This window comes from Gopherus evgoodei, chromosome 10, assembly GCF_007399415.2.
Source record: "Gopherus evgoodei ecotype Sinaloan lineage chromosome 10, rGopEvg1_v1.p, whole genome shotgun sequence".
NCBI lineage: Eukaryota > Metazoa > Chordata > Testudines > Testudinidae > Gopherus > Gopherus evgoodei.
In genome coordinates, this window is record NC_044331.1 from 44612227 (window position 1) to 44622537 (window position 10311).

The 10311-nt window shown below is 46.5% G+C and overlaps 1 protein-coding gene across 9 annotated transcripts in view; it reads left to right on the plus strand.

Annotated features, from left to right (window-relative positions):
• The window catches only part of NEO1 (neogenin 1), a 559154-nt gene that overhangs the window by 22635 nt on the left and 526208 nt on the right, over positions 1 to 10311 (plus strand). The window lies entirely within an intron of this gene.

The window sequence follows — 10311 nt, forward strand, 5'->3', positions numbered from 1 at the left end:
TTTCATCAAGCATGGAAGGCTATACCATCAGACAAATGGGTATTGCCATTATGTGGGTTATGCTAGTCAACTTGCCTTCACCCTACCCTTCTCGCCTCCTTCCCCATCCCTTTTCAGAGACTTCTTCCACAAGCAATTGCTGATACAGGAGATCTCATCATTCTGAAGTTTAGGAGCCATGAAGCCAGTCCCACTTCAATGCAGAGACAAAGGGGTCTAGTCAAGATATTTTCTGAAACCCAAGCTACCAGCACTGGGTCCTACATCTGCCCCAAGGATGTTCTCAAAAATCATGGCAGTCGTAGCTGCCTACCTATATTGTCTAAGAATAACTGTCCTTCCATAACTTGACTGGCTCCTCAAGGGTTTGTCGTGTAAGGAGGTATAACATGACCTGATATAACACGAATTCAGATATAACGCAGTAAAGCAGTGCTCTGGGGTGGGGCGGGGCTGTGCACTCCGGTGGATCAAAGCAAGTTCGATATAACGAGGTAAGATTTTTTTGGCTCCCTAGGACAGCGTTCTATCGAGGTAGGGGTGTATAGTTGGCAGTTCAAACAACAACTTTACTAATCCTAAGTCTAGGTAAGCCTGCATATCTTTACCCTGTAACAATGAATTCTCCTTAAAAGAGCGCTTCTGGATTCAATAATGAACAGACAAGTTTCTTGCGCTTCAGAATCTTATACAAATTGTGCAGTGCAGTCCAGAAAGTACATGTCTGCAGCTTCTGGAACACATGGGAGCTATCAGGTTGCATCTCTGATGTCTCCAGGGGAGTCTCAGGACTGCTTATGTACCCAGCAAGCAAGTATCTGTACTCAGTCAGGTCCTGTAGTCACTCACCTGGTGGATGGGTCAATCCAAAGTGTGTGCAGAAATCCTGTTGAACCAGAATCCTCCTACAGTCCAATTAAAATTGAATGCTTCCCTCTTGGAATGGGGAGCATGTCTGAGTCCTCTCACAGTCTAAGGCAAATGGTCGTAACGGGAGCAATGTTTGCACATCAGTGTGTTAGAATTAAGGTTAGTCAGAAATGCTTGCCTCCACTTTCTTCCCCTACTCAAAAGCAGGTCTGTCAAGATCATGACAGGCAACATAGCTTGCATGTATTACATTAATTTGCAGGTCAGCACACATTCTCCTCACTCTGCACTTAAATGATGAAGCTTTGGAATTAGTGCATAATCAGTCAGATAATCATGTTGGTTTCTTGCCTACTAGGTGTAAAAAACACCATGGCGGGTGAACTGAGCAGACAACTGTAGTTGGACTCTTGAGTCCTCGACATATTCCTATCTTGAGTATTTTCAGAGGTTGAACTTTTTTTTCTGGGGAAGCCAACACAAAGTGCAGAAAATTCTGTTCTAGGGTGAGGCTCAATCCCTAATCTCTAGGAGATGCTTTCTTCATTACATGGACAAAGGGGATTTTCTATGCATATCCTCCAACTCTGTTGCTCTTAAAGGTCCTTATCAAGATCAGACAGGGCCAAGCCAGTCATTTTGATTGCACCAACTTGGCCAAGACAAGTTTGGTTTCCTTGTCTCATCAGACTCATCTCTTGCCCTGCATGATGGGTCTTTATGAAATGTCGACTGTTGTCTCAGGAGGGGGGTCAGATGCTTCACCCCAATCTGAACATCCTGCAGCTACAAGCTTTGTTCCTCAGTGGTTCTCAGGAATAGAACATGTTCATCGGAAGTACAAAGATACTGTTAAATAGCAGAAAGAAATCTATTAGACATACTTACCTTCAGAAATGGAGAAGATATAGCCTTTTGAATAAGCGGTGCAATTTTTCTCCTACTCACTTGTCTCTTTCCTCAATCTTGGATTACTTGTTGGAATTGAAAATTTTCAGGCCTTTCTATGAGTTCCTTCAAGGTTTGTTTAGCACAATAACAGCTTTCTTGTGCCAATAGAAGGTTTCTCAGTATTTGCTCATCTGACCACAGTGAGATTCCTAGAAGGATTTATCAGTCTTTTTCCTCAGAGTAGAGTCCCTGCACTTTGGGATCTCAGTCTGGTTCTTGACCATCTTGTGAAACGACCCTTTGAGCCATTGACACTGTGTTCACTATATCTATCTGTGAAGATGGCCTTGGTGCCCATCAGTTTTGCTCGAAGGGTTGGGTAGATGGGAGCTTTAATGGCAGACCTTCCCTTCCCTTTTCTTTGGAGAACGAAGTAATCTTTAAGATCTCATCAAAAATTCTTGTCTTCTGGATTTCATGTCAACCCAACTGTTCACCTTCTGCTCCTCCTCTTCCCTCCCCCCAATGAAGCCCCATCCATGTACAGAAGAGTTTGCTTTTCATATGCTATGTGTTAAGAGAGAATTAACCTTTTACTTGGACAGGAGTAGGCCATTCAGGAACACCCCTATATTTTTTCCGTTACAGATACTCTCCCTTAGGCCTGTCTCCACTCAGAGCCTATCTAAATGGATCTGTGTTATTGCCTACTATGCTTTCGCTGAGCTTGCACCTTTTCTAAGAGTGACTGCACACTCTACTAGATAGCAGTCTGTCTGGAGCTCTACTCCAGTGACATTCCAGTTGTTGAAATTTGCAGGGCTGCAAAATGATCCTCAGTGCAAATGTTTTCTGGCCTTTATGCCCTAATTCATGTTGCAAGATCATATGTAGCATTAGTCAACACAATTCTTTCTTCAGTGATGGACTCTCTTCTGAAACGCCCACCTCCTTAAAGTGTTATTGCTAGGGAATCATTTAAAGGGGAGCACCCACAGGGACATATTACTTGGAGGAAAGGTTATTTACCTTGTGCAATAACTGGAGTTCTTCAAGATGTGTCCCTGTAGGTGCTCCACTTCCTTCCTCCTCCTCTCTACATCAGAGCTGCCTTTGTGATCTCTGTGGTAGAGAAGAAACTGAGGGCAGTTCGCCCACTAAGCCCTATGTGTAACCTTGGTTCAGGGCACGAGGATGTGTAGGTTGCATGTGTGAGCAGAACAGGCACTGCTACCAAAAATGTCTGCTCAAAGGCACAGGGGTACACGGGCATCTAAATTGGAGTTACTGCACAAGATGAGTAACCTCTCCTCCTCCAAACAGAGCTCCTTGGATTTGAAATCGGAGTTGTGGGTCCATCCTGAAGACACTGGATGTAAAAAAGCTGGATCTGAAGTCGAAAAGGTTTTCAGCCCAATCTGGCCTGGTCGACACTGGGGGTGGGGGACTGGGTGGGTTGGGATCGATCTAAGATACGCAACTTCAGCTACGACAATAGCGTAGCTGGAGTCGACGTATCTTAGATTGAATTGAAATTACTTACTTTGCGTCCTCACGGCATTGGATTGACAGCCACGGCTCCCCTGTCAGCTTTGCTTCCGCCTCTCGCACTGCTGGAGTTCAGCAGTTGATGGGAGAGTGATCGGGGATTGCTTTATCGTGTCTACTCTACACGCGATAAATCGATCACTGATCTATTGCTACCTGCCGATCCAGCGGGTAGTGTAGATGTACCCTGGGAGTAGTTCATTTTTGGAAGCTTTGTAAACCAATATAAAGCTTTCTGAAGATGCACAAAAGAACTTTTTTTTCCTTCATCAAACACGGTGAAAGAATGATCTGATTGTATCCTGGCATCGTTGTGATCCTCGAAAATCCTACGTGGCTAGGGCTTGCTCTGATCCAAGTCAATGGAAATTATATAATGCTGGTGGGAACAACAGTATGAGTTCTAAAGACTGGAGTGCTGTTTTCCCAAAGTAGTGTTTTACAGTTCTTCTGAGACCTATCACTGCAGCCTAGATTTAATTCAATGGAGACATTCATAGATATTAATTTGTAAGAGAAGTCTGTTAATTAACTATAACTAAAGGTACCTGACCACATTACCTCCACATATGCAGTAATCTATCCTATTTCTCCACTCTGTGAGGACTTTGTAGTTCAGGCATTAGTCTCTTCTCCATAATCAAGGCGGAGTTCAGGTTTGCACTTTAAGCAGAGTATCAACATCTTTGAAGATCAAAGAACACCATATATATTCTCCACTCTTAAATCACACTCTTTGAAAACAAAATTAACTTTCTGTCAATTTCCAAGTATTTCAGTTTCAGTTTAAGAAAAACACATAAAAGACTGTTTAAGAAACAATACTTGCCAGTCCTGTTTTGTCCCATCTTAATAATGGAATAACACAGTCTTCAAACTTCTTATATAGTTACTAACTTAAATCCTCTGTATAGGCTAGTTTTGAAGAAATTTTCTTGTAACTAAGTTATTCATGAATCACAATTGGTAACATAAATATGAAAAAAAGTTTAAAATGTAAAGTAGGGAAATCAAACAGATGTATAAGTAAAAAAGGGCTTAGATCAGTGGTGAGCAGCCTGCGGCCCCTGAGCCATACGTGGCCCATCAGGACAATCTGCTGGCAGGCCACCAGACAGTTGGTTTATATTTGAATAGCTGCCTGCAACACCCAGTGGCCATGGTTCACCGTTCCCGGCCAATGGGCGCTGTGGGAAGCGGCATGGGCCACAGGGATGTGCTGTCTGCTGCTTCCCACAGCTCCCATTAGCTAGGAATGACTAACTGCAGCCATTGGGAGTCTGTTTTTGAAGCTTTTCTGTTGCAACAGACTCCAATGAGGAACTGCTGAACTTGAATTAACATGCAAACTAGATACTATCAATTTAGGCTTAAATAAAGACTGGGAATGGCTGAGGGTATGGCTACACTTACAGTTTTGCAGCGCTGGTAATTACAGCTGTGTAGGGCCAGCGCTGCAGTGTGGCCACACTTACAGCTACCAGCGCTGCAGTGTGGCCACATTTACAGCACTTGCAGCGCTGTTGGGAGTGGTGCATTGTGGGCAGCTATCCCACAGAGCACCTCGTCCAATTTTGGCGCTGTGGCTTGTGGGAAGGGGAAGGAAGTGTGGGGGTCTTTCCGCTTCCTGTTCCAACGCCCCGTGGTGCTTTGCTACACATTCCGAGCAGTTTGGCGGCATTGTGATTCTGCAGCGCTATTTCAGCGATTTTAGTTATAAATGGAGCCTGAGCTGCTGAGGACCTTGCTGATGAATGTTGCCAGCACATCATGCATGGCAGTGGAGCTATTCCTTCAGCTGCAAAGTGACAGTGAGGAATCAGACAATGATATTGAATCGCCTGACGCTGAAGACACTAAATTGCTTGTGGCAGTAACAGACGTGCTCAGCACCGTGGAACGGTGCCTTTGGGCTCGGGAAACCAGCACTCAGTGGTGGGATCACATCGTCCTGCAATCCTGGGATGACGAGCAGTGGCTGCAGAACTTTCGGATGAGAAAAGCCACTTTCATGTCACTGTGTGCTGAGCTCGCCCCTACCCAGCGGCGCAGGGACACGAGATTGAGAGCTGCCCTGCCAGTGGAGAAGCAGGTGGCTATTGCAGTCTGGAAGCTGGCAACTCCAGACAGCTTCCGATCGGTGGCGAACCAGTTTGGAGTGGGAAAGTCTACTGTTGGAATGGTGCTGATGCAAGTTTGCACAGCCATTAATCGCACCCTGCTAAGAAGAACTGTGACTCTTGGGAACGTGCAGGACATTGTGGATGGCTTTGCAGAAATGGGTTTCCCTAACTGTGGAGGGGCAATAGATGGGACGCATATTCCTATTCTGTCACCACCCCTCCTGGCATCAGAGTACGTTAATCGCAAGGGGTATTTCTCCGTGGTTCTGCAAGCGCTTGTGGATCACCGTGGGCGTTTCACTGACATTTACTCAGGATGGTCTGGAAAGGTGCACGATGCACGCATCTTTCGGAACAGTTCCCTGTTCAGGAGGCTGAGGGCCGGGACTTTTTTCCCAGACCGCAAGATCACAGTAGGAGACTTCGAAATGCCCACTGTGATCCTTGGAGACCCCGCTTACCCCTTAATGCCATGGCTCATGAAATCGTATACAGGGAAGCTTGACAGGAGCAAGGACCGGTTCAACTACAGGCTGAGCCGGTGCAGAATGACTGTGGAGTGTGCTTTTGGCCGCTTGAAAGCCCGCTGGCGTTGTCTTTATGGGAAGCTAGATTTGGGAGAAAGCAGCATCACCGGTGTTATATCCGCGTGCTGTACCCTCCATAATATTTGTGAAGGGAAGGGTGAAAGATTCAGTGAGGAATGGACCTCCGAGGTTTGACGCCTAGAGGATGAATTTGCTCAGCCAGAGAGCAGGGCTACTAGGGAGGCCCAGGAAAGGGCTTCAAGGATTAGGGATGCTTTAAGGGAGCAATTTGATGCTGAGAGCCAACAGTAATATTTGGTGCCTTTGCTGTGCTTTGTTCTACCTTGGGGTACAATATTTACCACTTAATGCAATAATATTACGTAGTGAAAAAGAAATAAAATCCTTTATTCAACATACAGTACATAAAAGGCAAGGGGGGTTAGGGTGGTGGACTGTACATTCACAGGTTTGAATATGTCCTATTTTGATTACTGTTCAATGTCTGCTGCACTTCAGGATTACTATGCTGCTGGGTAATGGGGGTGGAGTGCACAGGATAAGAATTATAGTTATCAGGGCTAGTAGGTGATTGTACAGGTGTTGGGGGCAGCTGGGGGTAATAAGAAACTGGCTGCTGAAGAAAGGGGTTTTGTGGAAATACTGGGGAACAAGGAAGAGGGCTTTGGGAGGGCTGTGGGTTACCACGGTACATATCTGCCTGCATGGCTGCGAGAGACTTGAAAGACTCAGTTTGGCGAGCCAGGAGGCTTATCATCTGCTTTGTGGTTTTTTGGCAGCCAATTCCTTTCTCCTGCTTTCTGTTTCCCTCCATTCCTGTATTTTCTGTCTCCATTCAAACATTTTCTCTCTCCATTCCTGTGTCTTCCTACTTTCTCTGTTGTAGTGAATCATAACTGATTTGATCAATTCCTCTTTTGATTTTCTGGGATTTCTTCTCAAGTTCTGCAATCTACGTGAGGCCGGTGATCCGGCTGCATTAGTCAAGGTCACTAGAAAAAAGAAAGATAGAACCATGTAATACACAGAGGCTACATTGTTTATTATCACACAGTGAAGGACTTTTTAGACTTTTGGTAGCATCCATCTCACATACCTCACATAACACAGAGAGGACAGGGAAGCTAAGTCATGGCGAGCAATGGGGTGAGTGTTTTTCCACCGAGTTCCCCTTGGGAGGGGGAATTGACTGATGGGTCACAGGGGTTTATCTGCACTGGGTACAGGACGTAGTTTGGTGTCCTGCACAGGGGACAGTAGTGAACAGGAAGGTGGCGAGCTGCTGGCGGGGGGCGGGTTTTGGTCCGCGTTCATGCTGTCCTGCTGCTGAGGGGGGGATATCGCACAGCTGTGCTGGCTGCCTGCTGGGAGGGAGGTGGGGAACACCGGAGCGCACCGCGGGGATGGCTGCCTGCTGGGAAGGGGGAGGGGAGACCGGAGCGCACCGCGGGGATGGCTGCCTGCTGGGAAGGGGGAGGGGAGACCGGAGGGCACCGCGGGGCTAGCTACGTGCTGGGTAGGGGGGTGGATAACAACAGAGCGCACTGGGGGGGGGGGGGTGGACCGCGACCCTGGCGCCCTGCACTCAAGTATCCCTAAATTCTCAACAGGGTTTCCTACTGCCAGACATATCACTGCTGCGTGTTACCTGGGAAGAGAGGGAGGGTCTTCTACAGCAATGTGGATTCCACCCTGGCCCCTATGCAGCTTGCCTGTGTGCAGCCATAGTCCCCCCACCCCTCGCTGCACAGTGGATCGGACGAGTTAGCCTGACCGGGACAAGGACCACGGTGGCTCTCCCGATCAATTTGAGAAAGCAAATTGCAAACGCTCTGGCTGCAACTTTTCAAGAGATTACCGAGGCAGATTACAGAGACGTGATAGAGCAAATCAATGGGCTATTCCACGTTTAGGCATGCATGCAGGCAGGCAGCCATAACCACAACCCTCCTCTCCCAAAACATAAAAATCTACTTACCCCGAGCACGATCTTCAGTTTCTTCCTCACCATCAACTTCCTGCTGCTGCGACTGGCTAGCCTCCTCCTGGCTTGAGAAGAGCTCCTGGCTGCATGTGTTCTGGGACTCCGGGGTGTCTCCCTCCACGCCAGTAGCCTCACTGTCGCCTTCCTCTACACCCTCCCCCACTTCTCCCTGGTGTGAACTCTCCATCGTGGTCCTCGGATTGGCAGGGGGGTCACACCCAAGTATGGCATCCAGCTCCTTGTAAAAACGGCAGGTTGTGGGGGCAGCTCCTGAGCGGCGATTTCCCTCACGGGCTTTGCAATAAGCACTCCTCAGCTCTTTTATTTTGACCCTGCACTGCAAGGCGTCCCGTTCATGGCCCCTTCTCATCAAGGACTGCGATATCTGCCCATAGGTATCATAATTTCTCCTTCTGGAGCGCAGCTGTGCTTGCACAGCCTCCTTACCCCAAACACTTATGAGGTCCTGCAGCTCTGCATTGCTCCATGCTGGGGCTCGTTTGGTGCGTGAAGGCATGGTCACTGATTGATTGAATGATTGATTGCACTCCACACCTGGCTGAGCAAACAGGAAGGGGATTTTTAAAATTCCCGGGGCATTTAAAGGAGGGGTCAGCTGAGCCCAGGGCAGTGGAGTGTGCATGATTACCAGAGAGGCTTCTAAGGTATGCTGAGATACCTCCTTATGCCACGGAGGTCAATAAAAACGCTGGTGGGTGTCCACACTTGCTGACCAGCGCTGGATCCCCTACACCCGAGGCTCGACCGGGTGTACAGCCAGCGCTGCAACCAGGGAGTTGCAGCGCTGGCCATGCTTTGCAAGTGTGGCCACATCCTAAGTTGCAGCGCTGTAACCCCCTCACCAGCGCTGCAACTCTGTAGTGTAGCCAAGGCCTGAGCCATTACACACATTGAATCTATTTCCCCATGTTAAGTATCCTCACACCTTGTCAAACTGTCTTATATGGACTATCTTGATGATCACTACAAAAGGCTTTTTTCTCCTGACAATAGCTCATCTTAATTTAATTAGCCTCTTAGAGTTGGTTGGGGAACTCCCACTGTTTCATGTTCTGTGTATGTATATATATCTCCTCACTGTGTTCCGTTCTGTGCATCTAATGAAGTGGGCTATAGCCCACAAAAGCTTATGCTCAAATAAATTTGTTAGTCTCTAAGGTGCCACAAGTACTCCTGTTCTTTTTGTGGATACAGACTAACATGGCTGCTACTCTGAAACCTGTCATCAAGCTGAGTAATGAAGAAGGAGTTTCCAACAGAGGGAGCAGCTTTTTCCAATTTGTCTTGGCACAATGTGGCAGCATTTGCTGGAGAAATGGTCGATGATTGGTTGTCTGCTGCTGAGTCAGCGATGAGACGCTTCACATATATCTTTGAAAAGTAGAAGTTGTGGCATCTCTTGCATTTTGTCATAGAATATCAAGGGTGGAAGGGACCTCAGGAGGTCCTCTGGTCCAATCCCCTGTTCAAAGTAGGACCAATCCCCGGATAGATTTTTACCTCAGTTCTCTAAATGGCCCCCTCAAGGATTGAGCTCACAACCTTGGGTTTAGCAGGCCAATGCTCAAACCACTGAGCAATCCCCCCCCAAGCTTCTTTGTATTAGAAGGTGGGATATTGGAGAGGACTGTTAGCTACTTGGTGTTTGTTGGTCACATAACCCCTGTTGTTGTTCATATCATTTGATTCAGTTGTACATCCATGAACTCTGTATACGAAGAATTTAACCACACAAGAGCACAGTATTCTCCAACTGAATAGCTCCAAGCTGTGGGAGGTGTGTGTATTAGCTTCTCAAGCTGAGTCTGCAAGCTTACTTAGGAGGCCATTTCCACTCTTAATCTTATAAGCTGCTTTGGTGAGGTGGTACCCACCAAGTTAGGTAAGCAGGGTGGATTTGATTTAAATGAAATAGATTTAAATCACTTGTCAGGAAGACTCAATTTAATCATGGATTTCTATATAAAAGTGCATTCTTGCTGGTTGTTATAACCTTAATACAAATTCTGCACAACTCAGATAGATGTAGGTTTCATTTTTAGAAGGTACACGCTATACATTTTTAAAGTGACTTATTTTGAAAACTTTTCAGATTAGTTTTACAGCAATATTAGAAAAATGAATGATTGTTTGCTTCAATTACCTTTTGGTAAATTAAATAACCAGATATTTATGAAGTCACTGGGAGGTGAAGTATCTCCAATTCAACAGGTTAATCATTAATGCTTGGAGGATTTTCTTGCCATGCTGTATTAGGAGGAGAACATCACCAGGCATTTAAATTTGTTTTATTTAACTAAAACAACAACGTTATGTACTCTTGATT